Source organism: Hibiscus syriacus, unplaced genomic scaffold, assembly GCF_006381635.1.
Source record: "Hibiscus syriacus cultivar Baekdansim isolate YM2019G1 unplaced genomic scaffold, ASM638163v2 tig00111835_pilon, whole genome shotgun sequence".
NCBI lineage: Eukaryota > Viridiplantae > Streptophyta > Magnoliopsida > Malvales > Malvaceae > Hibiscus > Hibiscus syriacus.
This window is the reverse complement of record NW_024063193.1, coordinates 1053719-1076501: the sequence shown is the minus strand read 5'-3', so window position 1 is coordinate 1076501 and position 22783 is coordinate 1053719. Positions and strand designations below refer to the sequence as shown.

Below are 22783 nucleotides of genomic sequence, written 5' to 3'. Positions count from 1 at the left end.
ATCATGAGTTATCGCAGAAGAAGTCATCAGTTAAGGCGTAGGCACGGCTTATCCATACTGAGCTATCGTAGAAGAAGTCTTCAGCTAAGGCGTGGGCACACCATCTATCGGCTCAGTTCAGTGTTTTTTTGTTTCATTTTTTTCGTTAATCATTTTTTTGGATTGGGTTTCGATTATTTTTTTGGATCAGATTGGATCTGATCACATTTATTTGATTTTGAAGCAGACTCGGCTTCTTTGGGTAATAAAAGAATTTTATTTATCCAAAAAAATAGAGGTATGAAATTCAGAATTATACCTAGATTTATTTTATTGCGCTGATTAGCCTGGTAATAATAATAAAGAAATAGAAAGCCGCGTTTTTAGCGAAAGAAAGAGGAAAGAGAGGAGAGTTAGGTGGCAAGCACTCAGCAAGCACGATGGTTCTCAAAAACAGTACACACCAGAAATAACTACAAAATCTAATTTTAAACATTTATACAACACCCAACACACAGCTGCTTCTTATATTCATCATCTTTACCACCCATTTCCTTCAATAATCTAATTAATATCTCTCCAACACTGGCACTTGTTCTTTCTCTTCCCTTTCTTATGTTGATTGCTATTTATGTTTAGATTTTTTTGGCAATTTGGTATTTTTTTAGCTTTGGAAAAGGTTTTTTTCCGGAAGGGGAAAAGAGGTCTCACTTCCAAATAATTCTTTAGTGACTGGTTGATAAAAAATGTAGTTCGAGGAGTCGCCACCAATCATTGATTAGGGTGTGATTGGGCACCCAAAAACATATTTTCCATTTTAATAAAATATTAACTTTAATTAAAACGACAAACTTACGTTATGCGTTACCAAAATTCGAATTCGGGAGTCGGTTACGTGTGGGGAATGATTAACACCCCCACAACGCCTTAAATCGGTACCTAGTCGATTAATTAATTGTCTTTGCAATGACATTTATGAGTTCGAGTATAATTTAATTTAAGATCCCCTAAAAATAATTTTCTCTAAATTTTTGGACGGACACGATAATATTTAATTATTTCCTGTCGAGAAGAATCAATCTCTTATACCATAAAGCAATCGATTCTTACTCTAATCGAAATAAAGAAATATTAAAATTTCATTCTAAAGTTCATTATTAATTCAAAATAACAACAACCAAAATAATTTTAAGAGTGAAAATGATAATATCTAATTATTTCTAATCGAGAATAAATGACATTTTGTGCGTTAAAACAATCATTTATTACCCCAATTGAAATAAAGAGATATTACTATTTCGTTTTAAAATTCAATATCGTTTCAAGTGAAAATGATAATATCTAATGATTTCCATTCGAGAATAAATGATCTTTCGTGCATTAAAATAGTCATTTAATACCCCAATTGAAATAAAGAAATATTATTATTATTTCTTAAAATTGGTATTAATTCGAGAAAATGACCTCTCATGCCTTAAAGCGATAATTTATTACTCTGACCGAAATGAAAAGATATTACTATTCTCAATAGCGATTCAAATGTTTTTATTTTGAAAACCTATAGGGAAAACACATGCAAAAATAAAGAGAATAAAAAGTGCATATCAAGCAAGCAAAATTAATTAATTATTTTACCAGTATTTAATGAGAATAAGGATGTTCAATTAAATAAATATCTCGAGACGAGACCTTAGATTCTATCTAACAGTCTTTTATCGATGAATTTAATTAAAAGAACATAGCCTTTTTCTCAATCCCGGAATTTTAAAAATGAAATCAATTTAATTGGCAACACTAAATAGGATAGACTTTCATTTTAAAATTATCGAAAATAACTTTCTTATACGTCAAGACAATCACTTTACAGAAATATTAAAATGATCGAATATTACCATTAGTCAATTTATTTCTATTCGAGTTAAGTAATGCTTATGAGTGTAACATGAAAAATTAATTAAGGACTAAAATGAACTAACATGCAAAAAAAAAATAGGACTAAAACAATCATACTATCATGCCAAAATAAAAATAAAAATAAAGTATACAAGTGACTAAAATGGGCATTTTCAATATTAAGTTCTAAAATTGCAAAATATGAAAATAAATAAAACGTGAGGCTAAATTAAAATAAATTAAAATTGCATGTAAAAAATAAAATAAAATAAAAACATATTCGGGTTCGAAATACAAACATGCAAAAAATACAGGGGCTATTACCTAAATATTCCAAAGCCTAGATCTACAACCATATACATACAACCTATGCTAAAACTAACCTAAACAAATTAAAAAAGCCCCCCGAAAGAGGCTTTTGGGCCTTCGACCGCCGCGAAGACTCCCCCTACAAGACTCAGGTAAACACTCGATCTACTCTTCTCTATATTCTGTTCTTACATGCAAGGTGGCTGTTTATTTTCTATTTTTTTATTTTGAGCACGCTAAAAATGAAAATAAAAAAGGGACACCTTTCAAATATTTCGAATTTTGTTCCTTGTATTTATTTCGAAATCAAATGGACTGACCCTTATTACAGGTTTTTTTCGGGTCTTTATAAGCCCGTGTTTACATGTTTTTTTATCTCATTTTTCTTCTATGAAATCATTATTTTGTGTGTAGATTTGGTTGTGGTCTTGTTGCTTGTGTTGATTGATGATTCCTGACATTGCAGGGCCTCGGTTGGTGGTGGCAACGGTGGTAGTCGTCCGATGGAGATGGGTGATGGAAAAGGACTCGATTTGGATCGTTTGATAGGTCCAGATCCGACAGCTGAGAGAGTGCAGCTGAGATGGGTTAGGGTAAAACCCTAATCAACTTTTGATCTGGACCGTTGAATAGGTCTAGATCTGACGGTTGTGGTTCTTGGCGACGCTAAGCTAAGGGTGACAAATCTTAGTCGGGTTGGGTCTCATATGGGCCGGGTGGTTTTGCTCTGGTTTGTTTGTTGTATCTAGGTCAGCTGATTGGGCTTGGTTTGGGTATGTTGTAATTGGGGCCCAATTTTGGGCTATTGTAATTGGTCTGTAAACATGGAATAAAAATTAGTTAATAATAATTTTTATAATAATAATAATAATAATATCAAATCTGGGGAAAATATGGGGAAAATGGGTCTCATCTGGGCCAGGTGGTTGGGCTCCGCTTCTTATTGAGGGAAAATCAGATCTGGGGACGTTTGTAATACCCCAAATAGTAGGTCAGTGACTTCCTTGAAAAGATGTAAAATTGGAGGATTAAATTGAATAAATGATAAATATAGGAAAATGATTTGGAATAGTGTTGGACTAAATTGTATCAATAGATGAATAAAGAGGGCATTTTGGAATTTTAGAGTGGAATGAATTTAAAACCCATTTAAATTAGGGATTTAAGAAAAAGGGGAAAGTAAGACAACAAGCTTAAGGAAGGTAAACTTTAATTAATCAGTTTTTCCTTTCGATTATGGGCTAGTTTTGAAACCTTAAGTGATATGGAAGCTTAAGGAAGGTTTAAATGAGATTAAAACTAAGTGATTAGTAAAATATTTGAGATTTAAAGAAATGAGTTTTAAAATGATATGTTGTTATAGGAGTGTTTATTGATGTTTATTGGTATAATTGACTTGTTAAAGAGGTAAATGAAAGATTAGAAGCATTGGATAGGATTAATAGCATATTAGAGAAAGTGGTGTGATTCTTAGAATTGAATATTCTTGGAAGATTTTAGATGTTTTAAAAAACTAAATGAAAGAAAGTTTTTATGGATAGGTAAATAAGAGCTTAATGGTATTGTATGGTGTAAACATACCAAAATTTGACCCCATTTGGGTGATAATCGAGATGAAAACTGGAAAATCTAGGCAATGGTATCGGTACTGATAGATCAATACCGATACTATAGGATATAATGGGATAAAATAACTAAGTAGTATCGATACTGATTCAATCAGTATCGATACCGACGAGGTTGTATCGATACCATGATAAGTGTATCGATACCAAGTATGATCGAAGCTAAAATTGGTATTGATACCGGAAGAGGGTATCAATACCATAATATGGTAGTATCGATACCATGGTAAGGGTATCAATATTAGGAAACTTCAAACCTAAAATTGGTATCGATACCGTAAGGGGGTATCGGTACCATAGTACAGAAGTATCGGTACCAGGGTAGTAGTATCGATACTATTGAGCTTGGAACAACCAATTAGATTAAAATTGTTATGGAAATTGAGATAATGATATTTTGAATATTCTTAAAGTACAAGGTTAAGGAATATACTAACATTGGGTATGGTGCATGTTTTAATGGATGTTTGAGTATATCGAAACCAAGTACATGAGTGATCAACTTTACAATTTGGGTATAATAGCGAGACAATCCAGGTGAGTACATTTAATTATGTACATATATGTTACAGTAGTCATAGTTAGATGAATTATTAATGTAAGTATGGTGATTACCAAATGGCACTAAGTGTGCAAAATTAAGGAATTCATACTAAGTGTGTGAATTTTCGTATTGGGCACTTTGTGTGCAAAAAGAGAAGAAATTCATACTAAGTGTATGAATTTCCTTATTGGGCACTTTGTGTGTAAAAAGATAAGAAATTCATACCAAGTGTAAGAATTTTTATATGGGAAATATATGTACGAATATAAGAAGTTCATAATAAGTAGGTGAATTTCCGTGTTTGTATTGATTATGCAACTCACGTAAATTATAGTAAGGGTTAAGAAATGACGTATTTGCACTACCAATGTAAACTATAGAGTTTATAATGAGTTGAGAAAGTTCATTGATTTTATAAACAATTATTAAAGTAGAAATTCTTCTAAAGTTAAAAGATTTGAGGCCTAACTGTGCATTTGACATAAATGTGTCATTTATGTCAGTTAGATGAAAGGCTAAGTGCCTTTGAGGCCTAATTGTGCATTTAACAGAAATGTGTCATTTATGACAGTTAGATGAAATGATAAGTGCCTTTGAGGCCTAACTGTGCATTTGACAGAAAGGTGTCATTTATGCCAGTTAGATGAAAGGCTAAGTGCCTTTGAGGCCTAACTGTGCAATGACAGAAATGTGTCAATTATGCCAGTTAGATGAATGGTTAAGTACCGTTGAGTAAAAGAATAATGGCCTAGCTATGCATTTGACAGAAATGTGTCAATTATGCCAGTTAGATGAACGATTAAGTACCGTTGAGTAAAAGAATAATGGCCTAGTTGTGCATTTGACAGAAATGTGTCAATTATGCTAGTTAGATGAACGATTAAGTACCGTTGAGTAAAAGAATAATGGCTTAACTGTGCATTTGAAGAAATGTGCCAATTATGCCAGTTAGATGAATGTTTAAGTACCGTTGAGTAAAAGAATAATTGTCTAACTATGCATTTGATAGAAAGGTGTCAATTATGCCAGTTAGATGAACGGTTAAACACTGTTGAATAAAAGAATAATTAGTTGTACATTTTACAAAAAAATGTCAAATATGAAAGTTAGATGAAAGGCTAAATACCTTTGGGTAAAAGAATAAAGGAATTTTAATGTATTGTGATATGAATGGTACATAAGTGATATGAAGGGATGATATATAATATATATATATATATATATATATATATATATTGTTCAACATTGTATAACTAGTATGAATAGATGTTATAAATGAAAAACATAAACAGAACATAATGGGCATGAAAGGATACCGAAATCAAAATACAAAACGGTGTGTTAATAGTATTTAAGGTGCTTCTATAATGATTATAAAATATACATGATCAATTGGCACCTTGGTGTGATATATGGGTAGTACTTTCACATTAAATATACAAAAGGAAAATAAAGAATAATGGGGAAAAAGATACATAAGAATAGGTATAATTGACATACTAGGAATAATTTCCATGATGGTATGAAAGAATTATGATTTAACTGAGAATGGCTTAATTGATCCTTATGAATGATGCAATTAAATGTTTCATTCAGTATTCATAAGATATTGTCATATAATTGTAATATCTTTAAAGTATTATGTCTTACTAATTAAATACTTAATGTGTGTTATTTCACGCGTAGGTAAAGACACAGATTAGTTGCGTAAGGAGTGTAGCAGTAGCATCAACTTTCATATGTTAATGTTGACTCTCATCAGTAACGGTAGAATAATAATGTTTATTTTTGAACAATTGCTGGCATGTAATCAAATTTAAAGAAAAAATCTCTGGAATGTTTATAAAGTGGAAATTTGGTAGTATATTTCGATGACTGTTTTATAATTGTGATGAAATGTTTTAATTTAAATTTTGAAACGAAATTTTATGGGTTTTCAAATGAAAAAAAGTTTTAAAAAGTGATGTGACATCTATATCTCGTGCACAGAAAGGTATATGGGAGATGGATGTTACAACGTTAACCCATTCCACTGTCACTCAAGGAAGATTGAATCGAGGAAGACTTATTCCACTGTTACTCAGGGAATATTAAATCTTGAAAGAGAAGGATCTATTCCGCTTCTTCTGGAGGGAATATTAGATATGGGGACGTTGATTCATTCCACTTTCACTCAGGGAAGATTGAATCGAGGTAGACTTGTTCCACTGTCACTTAGAGAATATCAAATCTTGAAAGAGATGGATCTGTTTCGCTTCTTCTGGAGAAAAGATCATATCTGAGACGTTGATTCATTCCACTGTCACTCAAGGAAGATTGAATCAAGGAAGACTTGTTCCTCTGTCACTCAGGGAATATCAAATCTTGAAAGAGAGGGATTTGTTCCACTTCTTTTTTAGGGAAAATCAGATCTGGGGACGTTGATTCATTCCACTTCGCTCAGGGAAGATTGAATAGAGGCAGACTTGTTCCACTGCCACTCAAGGAATATTAAATTTTGAAAAGAGGGATATGTTCCGCTTCTTCTTGAGGGAAAATCAGATATGGGGACGTTGATTCATTCCACTATCAGTTAAGGAAGATTGAATCGAGGCAGACTTGTTCAACTGTTACTCAGGGAATATCAAATCTTGAAAGAGATGGATCTATTCCACTTCTTTCTGAGGGAAAATCAGATATGGAGATGTTGATTCATTCCACTATTCTACAGGGAAGATTGAATCGAGTTCGATTCAATTCTCTTGTCTACGAAAATATCAAAACTAAAAATTAAACATTACTACTTGTTAGTATATTTGAAAATTTGAAAAATCATACTTGAAGATTTGGATTTTAAGATAATCTTTGAAAATCGATTTTTCTTGTGGAAATTTGTCTCGCAACCACCGAATATAGGAGTATGCCTCTCTAAACATGATTTCTTTTCATTTGAGGATTGAATTCTAGCTTTCATCTGTTGGGATTTTGATATCATGAATCTTCTCTTTTCATTGGAAGATCTGTAAAAACCATATGTTTATGTGTGAAATGCGAATGTAATGTAATGCATTTTCTTTTATGCCAATGATGCTCTTATGCATGCATAAATCTTGATTCAATTTTCATTTGACTCCAACGTGGGGAACTAGGTATTCTTCTACTTGATCACCCCTCTATAGGGTTTACTCAGATATCAATATAGCAACTTATGATTTCAAGCTTACAACTTTTAAGAGCCTCTTTTTTACCTTTTATCTGCGTTAGTCTTAGAAGAAATATTTTATTTCTTGAATTTTTTCCACGGTCAGAAATACGACCCTGATGCCCTTTTTTATCCTTGACTTAATTGCGATGTCAGAGTTGTTTTTCTAGAACTCTACAATTAGTTGATGCTTGACTGATTGTCTTTACAAGGTAAGCTCTGCTCATATTCATGGTATGCCCTTGACACTCCAAGTCGTGAGACTCATTCTCAAGGTCTTCTTGGTATGAATTTTGTTATCTCAACATAATCATGCCCCAAAGTGTGTACTTTCATGGCTCCTCCCTACTTGGGTGCCAAAATTAATCCTTGACTGGTCGCACTCTTGCATTCTGCCATGAACTGGGATATGTACCCCTTTCAAATAAGGTGGTCATCTACTTCTCGATGGGTTACCAACAACGTCATGAAGAAGTGTTACAAGTTTTATCCTCCAGTCATTCTGATCTCTCGGACCATTTTCTTTCAAGATTGTGGAATGCTTCAATATTCTGGCATCACTTATTACTTTTCTCCAATAGAGGCAGAATGTACCTCACCTGCTTCAAGAACCTTTTGCATTTGAGACTGTCCTATTTGAAAATGTTTTCTCCTCTATTTTATTTTAGAAATCAAAGAATGAAAGAATTTTTTAAAGTATTGCCCCTTAATTCAGGCTCACAATTGAAGCAAATCATAAACATGAGTTCACTTAATATCAAAAGAATCAACAGTTCTTTAATATTTTCAAATTTATAGCTCTTTGACAAGTGTCATAATTGACGGGTTGGCTTCACGTTGGCATCCTATTTTCTAAGGTTCATCCATTGAGACATCCTCATTTGTGTATACGCCTATGTGAACCTTGTGACACGACCTTCTTTCTTGGCTTGACATATTAAGTGGATGCGGACAAAATGAAGCAACTACCATATTCAATTTCTAGACTTTTGGAACACTTCCATTTCATTTCTCTGAATTCTTCCATTTGTTCAAGCTTTGTAGACTCCTCTAATAAAGGCAGTACAGAAATATTAGTCTAAAAATGAAATTTCTGAGTGCTTGTGTGAAATTGACTATAACAAGTGTTTCTTAACTCCCTTAGTCCTTATTTACCGAAACTCCTTATTTAGTTAAATTTGATTTAATTTTCCATTGTTAGGCTAGCTGAATTCAGCTTTATTGTATATATATAGTAAAATTTATCCATAAAGTCGGGGTGTTTAACCAATAGCTCTAGATGGATTGCTCAAGCTTTATTGTATACATATATAATTACATTATGGGTATACGGATTCAATTTCTTAAGCTTGTCAAGAAAACATGTTATAGTCCAAGTGTTGTTGAAAGTCAGAAAATATCATCCTTAAAGTTCAATTTCCAAGCAACTGACCTAAACTATATTCACCTACTCGACTATTCCATATGTGAAGATCATGATCATCATTGAATGTCATCAACAAAAGTAGAAACCAATCAACTTTGCAATCTTATATGCAAGAAGACCCATTTTGTTCAACTCCTTACATACTTGAATGTCAAGCCTTTAATTGTCTCTTCATGCGGAAAGAAGGCTAGTTTTATCCCTACAGGAGAAGGGTATGTGTTTGAGTGTATCTTTTGAGGTAAAGTCAAGGGTCCTTGTTTTATTAGGGTTCAGTCTTGTCACTTTGTCAAAGATTCATAATTCTAATAATTTAAAGAGTTTTTAATTCAGTTGATATTCAAGGAATTTCAAGATTGAAAATTTGATTCAATGCTAACCATCTTTAAAGTAGCATAAATTCATTTAAAATATCCTTACAAAAAAGAAAGCTGAGAAGGTACAAAAAGCAAGTTCAAACAAGATGTTGCAAACATAAAGTGCGATTGCAGTGGAGAACGACCTTCACTTGTTCAGCTAGAATGCCTTATTTCATTAGAATGGTGGGTGTCCAATTGGATTAAGGTCTTTACGCTCACTTTCTCCCCATTTCTCGATCATTTCTCTTGTCTGGACTCATTTGTTAACGAGTTTTTCTATCTTTTCCATCAATGGTATGACTTGTCAGTGTGATGGCCCAATGCCCCCAGATGAAAATCGTAAGCACTATTCGGGTCATAACCATAAGCAGATGAGCTAGTCTTCACTCTTAAAGGCCTTGGAGTTAGGTATTTCCTCTTGATTAAAGGAAATAACAAGTAATAAATGGGCACTTGAAAAACCTTGAGGGTCGTATTTTTCCAAGACATTTTTGTAGCCAGTCTCAGATTACCTCTATTTTAATTTTCTTCTTATCATTTCCCATTTCTTTATCCTTTTTTAGCGTCATAGAGTTGAATCCTTTATCTATGCCTCACATACCTCGTTTTCCTTGATTTTGTTCTTTTCTTTTTTTATATCCTCTTCCATATGCACTTTATTTGTTTTGACCTCATCAACTTCATTCTAGGGGATGACTCCCAATTATTTGACCGAAACAGACTGATTGTTAACATTTACCTCTATAACTCTATAAACCAAAAGATCTCGGACTTGTCGCTTGAAGTTGTTGCAATTCTCGATGGAGTATCATTGGGCTCCAGTACGATATTTATAAGAAACTTTCTCATTATTCCAACTCGGATAAGGGGGCAGCAGAGGCTTAGCCAGAAGTAGAGCAATCAGTTGGGCTTAGAGCAACTTGAGATATAACTTGATATACGGAAATTAAAAAAGATTGAGTAGAAGCTCTTTTGACCTCACTTTATCATTTTCATTATTATGACCATCTTAAAGACCTTGTGACTGATCATCGAGATGTTCATTTTGAAGGTTTAACTTTTGACTAACGTCTTGTGAAAGACATTGGTTTGCATATCTCTCTTCATCGACAATTTTTGAGATTCCGGGGAGCTTAGGCTTTCCATCTTCAAAGCATAACAACCCTTCCATGATGAGGTTTTGAACTTTTAATCTCACGACTACACAATTTTTCGTAGAGTGGCTAAACTCTCTGGAATAACAGGCGTATTAATTTTTGAAACCTTGACAATCTAGATGTAAATAAGTATTAGGCCTTGGAGGAATAGGCGTTAGGATGACACTTTAGAAGAGAAAGGGTAACAAACCTGCATATGACCCCTGGAATCGGAACAAGAGGCACCTTATTGTTTTTCTTTATGTTTTTATCCTTTTTTACTGACATTTGAACTTCCTCTGTGACTCTCTTCTTTGAGTTAGGTTCAACTTTCGTGTTAGAAGTTTCACCCTCAATTTTTTCTTCTCCCAGTATGATCTTTGTCACATTTTCTGGAATCATATCTAATTTCTGAAGCTGACTTGGATTAACACATTCCCCAACAGGTTCTTGATCACTTGCTGTCATCGCATTGGCTGCACCACTAACATTCATATTCTCACTCGAAGTCTTTATCTTTTCTAGCATAACAGGGTCCTCTAACGAATTCGCCCCATACATTACTGTATTCATCATGCTCATCAACTTGGACATATGTTCGTTGGACAAAACTTGGAATTTTCTTACTTCATCAATCATTTCTTGTTGGGTCTTTACGAGTTGCTCCTAGATTCTCTCGATCCTACTAACACGTGTTAATATTTCATTCATTGCTTTGGATCTTTCTAGAACCATGCCCCAGGTAACTTCAATTGGCTCTCAGAAACTCTTCCACATTATCCTTTTTATTAATATTGGTATTTTGTTAATGAATATGAAAAATATGACTATTAATGAATAAATTACAATGCGAAAAGGTAAATGCAATGTAAATGCAATACAAGGGGTTGATTCTGGAATGATTCCTTAGAACAACTTTTTATATTAGAAATGAAGTTCGGTTACAAGGCTTAAACATATCACAGATAAATCTAAGCTATCTCTCTTAATTGTTGCATGTTCCCCAATAAATCTAAAATCCTATGAGCTTCTTAAGTCTCGGGTTCCAATCATTCGCTTACAACATTAGCATAATGTGATAAGTCAACCAAGTACTGAGCCACTCCTTGAGCATGCTGCAGGTAGTTAGTGATCAGGTCATTTTGACGGTCATTGGTGTGTGTGTACCCAATCAGATCTGACCTAGTCTGTAAAAGGCCTTTATTTGTTAGTTGGGACTGCTCAGACCATCTCATAAAATCTGCATTGTTTCCTACCTCTTTTTGAATCCTTTATTCCATATTACTAACCTTCTATATGGACATCGGTTAAAGATCAACACCATGGAATGAATAATGCAATGCAAAATGGTAACAAAATAAAACAAAATGACAAGAGAAAATTGATCAATAATTATGAATTCAATCAGATATAATATAATTTGTTTATAAAAACCTACCCCACATGTTAGCTACCCAATCATGCTTTAGTAGATCCTATCCAAACAAGATTTCTACCCACATGCTTCGTTTATAGAAAATCCTAACCTCATGCCATCTAGTTCGCATATTTATTCAAAATATTAAACCAAATAGCATGATCTCTAGTTCCCACACATTTAAAAAATTATACTACAACAATTAAAAGGCTCAAATAGGCCTTTCCTTGTGTACTCTCCTCACGAGACTCTTATGAACTGGGTAAGGCTTTATATGGGTTCTAAGTTTACTACATGTTGTGTTCAGTTCTAAAGTAAAAGGTCCTCATATTGTCCTTGTTTGTGCCCCATTGGGCTACCAAACCCTTCAATTCTGACCCATCACAGGCTTTCGGATCGATTTTAATTTGAGGGTACACATCTCCTTATGTCCGTACGGAGGTGAAAACAATCACCAAGACGATAAGACGTGAGCCCTAGGAGCAATTCACTATCATATACGGAGGTGAAAACCACACGCTGAAGTAGTTTCTCACTCCAACGTAAATAAGACAAAGCATGGTTGTAGCTCATGTTATGCAAATGTGGATGTGCAGTGTGTGAGGAAAAGTGAAAACAAAGCAAACAACACTGAACATAAAACTCAAAATCCTGAACATTTATTTACTCTGAAAACATTAGCAAACAGATCAGTATAACTATTTAATGGTTAATTAAATTATAACTGAAAATTTTATTCAAACCACACAAGGGATCAAAAATCAAATTAGAGAGAACTGGTAATTTTTATTTTAAAAGAAAATTAATTAGTTAACTAATGACATTACTCTCTAAAAAACGTCCTAGTGGAGTCGCCAACCTGTCGAAATGGTTTTTTTGGAAGGGGAAAAGGGGTCTCGCTTCGAAATAATTTTTGGTAACCGGTTGATGAAAAATGTGGTTCGAGGAGTCTTCACCAATCCTTGATTAGGGTGTGATTGGACACCTAAAAACGTATTTTCCATTTTAATAAAATATTAACTTTAATTAAAATGAAAACCTTGAGGTCTGCGTTACCAAAATTTGAGTTTGGGAGTGGGTTAAATGTGGGGAAGGATTAGCACCCCCACAACGCCCTAAATCAGTACCTAGTTGATTAATTAATTGTCTTTGCAATGAAATTTATGAGTTCGATTCTAATTTAATTTAAGATCCCCTAAAAATAATTTTCTCTGAATTTTTGGACGGACACGATAATATTTAATTATTTCATGTCGAGAAGAATCAAACTCTCATACCTTAAAGCAATCGATTCTTACTCTAATCGAAATAAAGAAATATTAAAATTCTATTCTAAAGTTCATTATTAATTCAAAATAACAACACCCGAAATAATTTTAAGAGTGAAAATGATAATATCTAATTATTTCTAATCGAGAATAAATGATATTTTTTGCGTTAAAACAATCATTTATTACCCCAATTGAAATAAAGAGATATTACTATTTCATCTTAAATTTCAATATCGCTTCAATTGAAAATGATAATATCTAATGATTTCCAATCGAGAATAAATTATCTTTCGTGCAATAAAATACTCATTTAATTCCCCAATTGAAATAAAGAAATATTATTATTTTTTCTTAAAATTGGTATTAATTCGAGAGAAAACGACAATATCAAATTATTTCCAATCGAGAATAAATGACCTCTCATGCATTAAAGCGGTCATTTATTTCTCCGACCGAAATGAAAAGATATTATTATTCTCAATATCGATTCAAATGTTTTTATTTTGAAAACCTATTTGGAAAACACATGCAAAAATAAAGAGAATAAAAATCGCATATCAAGCAAGTAAAATTATTTATTTATTTTACCAATATTTAATAAGAATAAGGATGTTCAATTAATTATATATCTCGAGACAAGACCTTACATTCGATCTAACAGTCTTTTCTCGATGAATTTAATTAAAAGAAATGGTCTTTTTCTTAATCCTCGAATTTTAAAAATGAAATCGATTTAATTGATGTCACTAAATGGGATAGACTTTCATTTTAAAATTATCGAAAGTAATTTTCTTATACGTCAAGACAGTCATTTTACGACAATAATAAAATGATTGTATATTACCCTTAGTCAATTTATTTCGATTCGAGTCAATTGATGCTTATGAGGGTAACATGCAAAATTAATTAAGAACTAAAATGGAGTAACATGCAATCAACATGAAAAAATTAAAATAAAAATAGGACCAAAACATAAACAATGAAACCATCATGCCAAAATTAAAATAAAATAAAGTATACAAGTGACTAAAATGGGTATTTTCAATATTAAGTGCTAAAATTACAAAATATGAAAATAAATAAAATGTAGGGCTAAATTAAAATAAATTAAAATTGCATGAAAAAAGAAAATAAAATAAAAACATATTCGGGTTATTTCATAAATATTAAATTTATTTTAGCCTAAAATATACATATTCGAATAAAAAGGTTATATTACTAAATCAGTACCTATATATTTTTAAAAATTAAACAATCACTACACATGACCAAAATACAAAACACGCTAAACATACAGGGACTATACGGTCAATAACCCTAAAAATATATAACATGCATAAAATGGATAAATCACAAAAACAGTCCCTACAGGTGACTAACATATAAAAACACGGCTAAACTAGGGGGATTAAACAGAAAATAAACCAAAAATTACAAAGAATAAATATAAATGATTAAATTATGAAATGGGTCCCTCATAGGACCACTGTAAAAATGCGTGTAAGTTAGGGGGACCTAAGCGCAATTTCCCCTAACTTACCCTATAAATACAATTTAAAAGCCTTATTTTTTCATTTTATCCGAGCTTCTAAAAAATCTTCTTTTTTTCTCAAAAGCTTCGGCTGGCCCACTGCCGACCGTCCCAAACTGTTCCCAGCCGTTGTACGGTCGTTGTCCGGCCGCCGCTCACGGTGGTCGGATCTCCCAAACTCACCCAAAATGAACCCAAAGCCTAGACTACAACCCTAGACCTACAACCTAGGCTAAAACTATCCTAAACAAACCCAAAAAGCCCCCCGAAAGAGGCCGACCGTTCAGCTTTTGGGCCTCTGGCCACCGTGAAGACTCAGGTAAACATTCGATCTACTCTTCTCTCTATTCTATTCTTACATGCAAGGTGGCTGTTTATTTGTTATTTTTTCTTATTTTGAGCACGTAAGAAATGAAAATAAAAAAGGATACCTTTCAAATGTTTCAAAATTTTTCCTTGTAGTGCTTTCGAAATCAAAGGGGTCGACCCTAGTTACATGTTTTTTTGGGTCTTTATAAGACCGTGTTTATATGTTTTTTTATATCATTTTTCCTCTATGAAATCATTACAAAAAATAGATTTTGCATGTAGATTTAGTTGTGGACTTGCAGGGTCTCGGTTGGTGGCAACAACAGTGGTAGCCGACTAGTGGAGATGGGCGGCGGTAGAGGACCCGATCTAGACCGTTGGATGGGTCTAGATCCGACAGATGAGAGAGTGCGACTGAGATGGGTTAGGGTAAAAACCTAATCAGCTTTTGATCTGGACCATTGGATGGGTCCAGATCCGACGGTTGTGTTTCTTGGCGGCACTAGGCTAAGGGTGACAAACCCTAGCCGGCTTGGGTCTCATCTGGGCTGGGTGGTTGCGCTCCAGTTTGTTTGTTGTATCTGGTTCAGCTGATTGCACTTGGTTTGGGTATGATGTAATTGGGACCTAATTTTAGGCTGTTATAATTGATCTGTAAACATAGAATAAAAATTAGTTAATAATAATAATAATATAATATTATTTATCGGGCTGTTGTTGACAACTTTACTTACCTTTTTTGGTGTATTACAAATCAGTGAATATTTTATGCCTTTTTCTTTCTAATTTTGATGCTCTGATCTGATATGGGTTTTTTTATGCTTAGATTTCTGGGTTTTGCTTGAAAATTTCCGGGAAAAACTTCAAAGTTTGTGAACTGATTGATAAGATACAATTGTATGAGGAAAATAGTGTTGTGGGGGGAATATTGATTGTTCCATGGGCAATACGTGTTGTGGATCTTTCAAGGGGAAGCTTTATTCTTTGAACCGCACCGCCACCAAGACTTCTTCCGATCGATCGAATTCCACCGATTATTCCCCTTCCACTGTTAACTCTAAACAACTTATTGCCCAAGAATTCTCCAAAGAAACCACCAAAAAGGACCCAATTTGCATGTTGTTAGCCCCTCCAACAAGAAAGACAATGGCAACATGAGACGCGGTATCAATCAACAGGCTTACTATGTTTTGGGTCACAAGACTCCCAACATCCGTGACCTTTACACTTTGGGTCGTAAGCTAGGACAAGGACAGTTTGGCACTACTTACCTGTGTACCGTGATCTCCACGGGCGTCGAGTATGCATAAGAACATTGTGACGATTAAAGATGCATATGAGGATACTTTGTATGTGCATATCGTGATGGAGCTTTGCTCTAGTGGTGAATTGTTTGACCGCATTATCCAGAGAGGGAATTTCTCTGAGAGGAAGGCGGCTGAATTGACTACGATCGTTGTTGGGGTCGTCGAGGCTTGTCATTCGCTTGGGTTATGCATAGAGATTTGAAGTCTGAGAATTTCTTGTTGGTTAACAAAGATGATGATTTCTCTCTCAAGGCCATTGACTTTGGACTATCTGTCTTCTTTAAACCAGGTAAGGAACTAAATGTTGTAACATAAGTATCTTGAGGCTGGAGCATACACCGAGTAGCTAATGGAGAATAAATTTTTGACATTCAATCCACTATGTGTTCCTCGTTTAGTAGGTCAATTAATTGATCTTGTTTAAACCCAATCCATATCATTTAAACTTTATGCCTACTACCTTATCGGGTTTATGTTATGAATGCCTATTAAAGGGTGCCAACGAAGCACACATTTGTAACAATTGAAGAGAGAAAATTTCTTATTTTAGTGAGCCACATAGTAATTTGGTAATTTGGACCCCTTTAGAATATGCTGAAATCGATTTGTTCTTGAATCAGGTTGATTGACATAATGTGTGGTTTACTATGTTAGGCCAAGTTTTTACAGATGTGGTTGGAAGCCCATATTATGTTGCTCCTGAAGTATTTCTCAAGCATTATGGACCAGAAGCAGATGCATGAACTGCAGGAGTTATACTCTATATATTGCTAAGTGGAGTGCCACCTTTAGACATCTATTTTTGTCCGAATCTAAAAAATATTATTTTATTATTATTATTATTATTATTATTATTATTATTATTATTATTAATTTATTAATTACATATTTGTTGTTGCAGGCCTAAACCAAAGACCATTACAAGCCTAACACCAACTGGGAGCCCAAAATCAGAACCAAGATCACCCCAGAGGCCTAAAGCAAATGCCAGCACGCCTACCTGGGTGACCCATCACTCAACAACCCAACTATCCCCAAACCCGAATAACCCAACTATCACCCGATTCAAACCCAAATTCGTGTCCCGGATCCGACCCGACCCAGGATCTGATCCGACTCCCTAAGGTTTCTGAACCCTAACCCTAGGGATATGATATTGCTATCGCCGCCTATTTCTATTGCCACCACCGGCTGTTCTCACATGCACCAACACAGTGACTGAATCAATCAGTCCATCAACAATAATAATATCAAAGCAAATCAGTCCAAAATCTCGAAGAGATTTATTTTTCATATATCAACGCATATCATCAAACATAAAGGGGGAGACAGAGAAAGTATCAAGGGGATTCAGGATTCAAAGAAAAAAGAGGATAACATAAAAGGAAAAAAACAAAGGGAGACAAAAGGGGGAACTAGAGAGCATTTGAACAAAAAAATAATAAGGAAAAATAATAACATCAAAATCAAAAGAAATAGAGAAGTATTCGAGAAAAAAAGAGAAAAGAGAAAAACATCAAAAAAAAAAGAGTGCTTACCTTGTTCTTGGCCGGAGTTGTTGTCTCCATCGAGACAAAGGTTTCGATTTTAGAAGGTAACCTCTATTTTCTTTTTAGATCTAGGACAAAGGGTGGTCTTTTAGGGGATTAGGCTTGATGTTTGGGTTGAGGGCGAAGTGGGGAGTCTTTTGGGGTGTTTTTCTCTTTCCGACCGCCGTGGACTCCACTGGTGACAACAACCCTTTCTCTTCCCCGATGAGGGAGTTGAGAGAAAATGATATTTCTCTCTCATTCCTCTATTTCTAAGCTAAGACAAATGAAATTGTTGATTGAATTTTGGCCTTGTTTGGCCTTAAATACCAAGCGTAGAACGACGCCGTTTCAATAGGGGAGGGCATCAACGTGTTTTAAAAAAAGGGTAAATAGTAGTATAGGTCCCTTCCTTTTATAATCTCACCAATATTTGTCACTTCTTTAAGGGTAAATCACATTTTAGGTCCCCCACATGTTGTAGTGTTCTATTTCAGTCAGTTAATGATTTTATTTTATTTCGAGCACTAATGTTTTAATACTTGTATTTTAGTCATGTTTTTACTTATTTTTTTATAATTGTTAATGTTTAACTTTGGTCATGATATTTATAATTATTTTAATTTAGTCATTGTGTTGTATATTGTTATATTTAGGTTTATTTGCTATTTTTACCTTCATATTTTTGGTTGAGTTTATTTTGGTCCCTAACTTTATTTATGAGTTATTTTCACTTCTAGTACATGTACTATTTAATAGTTTAGATCTTATGGTTTATTTTTATTTTAGGTTTAGCCCTCTGAATTTCTATTTTTCTATTTTAGTCTTTTAAATTTATGTTTTTGCTATTTTAGTCATTTAAGTTTCTATTTTTTCTATTTTGGTCCTTTAAATCGAATATGATTATTTATTGTTTTTATTATTTGTATTTTGATTTGTTAAATTTTAATTTGTTCTAATACTACATGTATATGTATTTTGTATATTACGGCTATATATGTATTATTTTAAATAGACGTTGTTAGCTATGTGTATTGTGAATATTTTATTTCGTAGATTTTAAATTGTATTTGTTTTCGGTGTTTATTCATTATCTATCGATTAATGTTATCCGAATATTTTCAAGAACACGTATTTGTAGAATGGGCGTGAAAAGTATCACTTGATCGAAGTGGTTCAATCTGATACGACGTTCGAACGAAATGGGACTTGAAATAAATTTATTTTACTTTATTAATTAAATATTTTTATGTGAATGATTCAATACGTTTTTTAATTTTTTTTATGCAAATGTCAATATTAATTTTTATTTCGATATGCGTTATTCGAAGATAAAATATTCTTTTATAATGAGAAATGGTTGAGATAGCTTTCTTAATAGAGGATTGCGAATTTCAAGTTTTCTTATCGAGCAAAAGGATTTTCTTTTAAATAATTAATTCGAAGCAATTTAATAAATGGATCATATTTAATTTTATATTCGATTCCTAATTTCCACCAAGCACGACAACGTGTAAGCGATTCAGTACCAGTTTTAGGGCGTTGTGGGGTGCTTACCCTTCCCCACACGTAACCGACTCTCGGGCCTGTTAAATCGAATTTTTGGTAAACACATATCAGTTTTTGTCTAAAAACTGGTTTTTCTTAAAATTGTTTTTAAAAGATGTTTTTAGGTATTCGACCTACTTAACCCAAAGGTCGATGACGACTCCTTTTCCATTTAATTCAAATCAATTCAAAAATCACAATTTTTCCAAATAAAATGTCATAACTGTGTTTTAAAATAATATTTAATTGTTTTTCAAAAAAATTGTTATAACAGCTTGGCGACTCCACTGGGGACTTTTTTAGAGAGTCGGGCTGTAAGTCGCTTACACATTGTTGTTTGGTGGAAATTATGAGTTCGAGTCTTTAGTTAGCTTATGATCCATTTATTGAAGTTTTTTTAATTTCTTCATTTTTAATTGTGGCACCAATATTTTATATCTTTGTTTTAAACAAGTGTTCAAGTCTCTATTGAGAGTTTTCTTTTTTCTTTAGAGTCAAAGGTTTGTATGTTCCTCCTCACACACATCACGTGCATCTGTATGGTATAATCTCTAGACCCGAGCTTTGATCCAAATAAGTCGAGGTTAATGCTTTACTCTCATAAGAATTTATTCTTCGTATGAGTTTTAGCAAATATCCCACGGGATACATACCTTATACCTTCGTAGGGATTTATTCCTCGTATGAGTATAAGGCAATGAATTCCCTCGAATTGAACTCGTTCCGTTTGAAACCTGTAATGGGTGAGGATCGAGGGTTTGGTAGCTCAAGGGGGCACCGACATCAAGGATAATTCGAGTATTATTTTCCTGTTAGAGACGAAGCCATGCATATAGTAAATCGTAGAATGGTCACCCTAGGTATAGTTATACCGAATCTCTGTCCGTAAGTAGGTACCCAAAGTAGGTGTACACAAAGGAGAATCATTTATGAACCTTTCCTTTTGCTTTAAGTTATGTTCGAATAACATCATGTGAACTAGATACCATGCAGTTAATATTAATTTCTTGAAAATAATCATTGTGGGTAGAAAACATGTCTGGTTAGGATTACTGTCTAATAAAAGCATGCTCGGGTAGCTATCATGAATGGGTAGGTGTTATATTTATTTGTAGATAGCATCTTTTAACTCTATTGATTATCTTGTTTGTACTAACTCATTTGTTCGTACTAACTCATTTCTTTTCTTTTGTTTGTCATTTTCATCATTCTTTGCATTGCATTGCATTGTCATAACATAATGTAAAAGTGTTGATCCGCCATGGGATATTCGAAAGAAAATTTTCACAAGAAGAGGTGAAAGTTTTCAATCAAGCAGTCGCGTATACAAACATGCATCAATGGCTAAAATAAGTTCAGAGTACAAGAATGAGACTTGCTCGAAGATAGTGCAACATTCGAGACTAAAATGATGATCCATTGATCCGAGGAGTAATCCAGCAGCAGAGCCTTATTTACGATCATCTCATCTCTAGTCATCAAGGAGCGACGCACTGACTTCAGTACCACTGGGTATTAATGAGTTAGGTTACAGAACACTGAAGGGTCATCATTTTCAATGACGAAGATCCGAGATGAAATAATGATTCACTTTATACTCAACATCTAAGAGAAGGCATGTCTGTAAACTGAATTGTCTTGTAATGTGAAGGATTTTATCTCCGGTGAAAATTGTTCTACGATATTCATCATTAGGATCAACATTTTTGCATCTGCATTTGCATCATTGCATTTTGCATGTCATTCATCTAAGCATTTTTTACATGCATTAGTCATATCTCGTGGGGGACTTTGAGGAAGTGTTTTCTAATTGTGCAATTGCATTCACACAGTACTAAGAATGGATGCAAAATTTGAGAAACTGAAGAAAGATCTTGAAGAGAGTTTGCAAAAGATGCAAGCAGGGTGGGAGGTTAAAATAGAGCAGACGTAAAAAGCCATCGTGGATCGTATCTTGCAAAACCAAAACGACCTAGTTGACCAAATGGTAAAAAAATTGGTTGGGCTCAACCAAGAAAGAGGCAAAGAGAAGATTTCTGTGACTAGAAGAACCTCCGAATGTGTGATAGCCCATGCTAATCAACTGATACTCATTTCGCCCCACAAGCTTCCAAGCCACCAAGTAGGCTTCTTCGCCACTAAAAATTGTACAACTGTGATAAATCCTCGAGATAATTATACTGATCACAACATGCCAAATTTGGATGAGATGAAAAGAGCCAACAATGAGATCCCGGAGAATATAAAATAGTGGTGCTGAGAGACATTCCAGGGAATGAGGGGACATAGCTCTCACAATGAAATGGATGCAACGGAACTAGTCTTAGTTCCCGACTTGGTGCTTCTGCCCAAATTCAAGATGCCCAAATTTGAAAAGTACAGTGGAACCAGTTGCCCCAATGCCTATCTCACAATGTTTATCCAAAGGATGACTGGATACACCAACAATGATCAAATATTGATCTACTGCTTCCAGGACAGTTTGAATAGACCCGCTTCTAGGTGGTATAATCAACTGAGTTATACCCAAATCCGCTCTTGGAAGGATTTGGCTCGTACCTTTCTATACCAATACAAGCACATGACTAATATGACCCCTGATCAAACAATGCTACAAAAAATGGAGATAAAGAGTGATGAGAGCTTCCGACAATACACATAACGATAGAGGGATGTTACATCTCAAGTGTATCCACCAATGACTGAAAAAGAGTTCATTACTCTATTCATCGATACATTGAAGTCTCCATGTATCAACTACATGATAGGGGCTGCCACTAAGAGTTTCTCTGACATCGTCATGTGTGGAGAAATGATCGAAAGAGTTGTCAAGAATGGCCATATAAGAAGCACTAGTAGTACTAACATTGAGGAATGAGCTAAGATCAATATAATGGGATCTTATCTAACTAATCTGGGGACCAAATCGCATAATGTATTCCGTGAAAAGACTCGCATCCATCCAATTTCGATGACATATGAGGAATTTCTCCCAATACTAGTTGAGAAAAACCTTGTGACTCCATTTCAATCCAAACCAAGAGAGGCCCCATATCCTGAAGACCATGATATTAACGTCATATGCAGTGTCCAAAATCTGATTGATTTAGGGGCATTGACATTCAACGTGTGTTGGGGCATTCTGATCGGGAATCGGCTGGGGCATCCATCAAGAGTTTAGTTGCATTCTCATTCATGATATATTGTTTGAACTTGTTTAATAATTGAGGTTGTAAATCTTTGACAAATAACAAGATTGAACCCCAGCAAAACAAGGACCCCTTGATCCTACTTCAGAAACACACCACAATACATACCATTCTCTTGAAGGGACTGAGCTAGCTCCCTCATCGCATGTACAACTAATCAAAGGCTTAGCATTCAGGTATGTATTAGGAGCAGACAAAATAGGGAAACTGCAC

The 22783-nt window shown here is 34.1% G+C and overlaps 1 pseudogene; it reads left to right on the top strand.

Annotated features, from left to right (window-relative positions):
• The first annotated feature begins 15989 nt into the window (after positions 1-15989).
• LOC120171706 lies at positions 15990-17191 on the top strand (annotated as a pseudogene).
• Positions 17192-22783: the final 5592 nt, after the last annotated feature.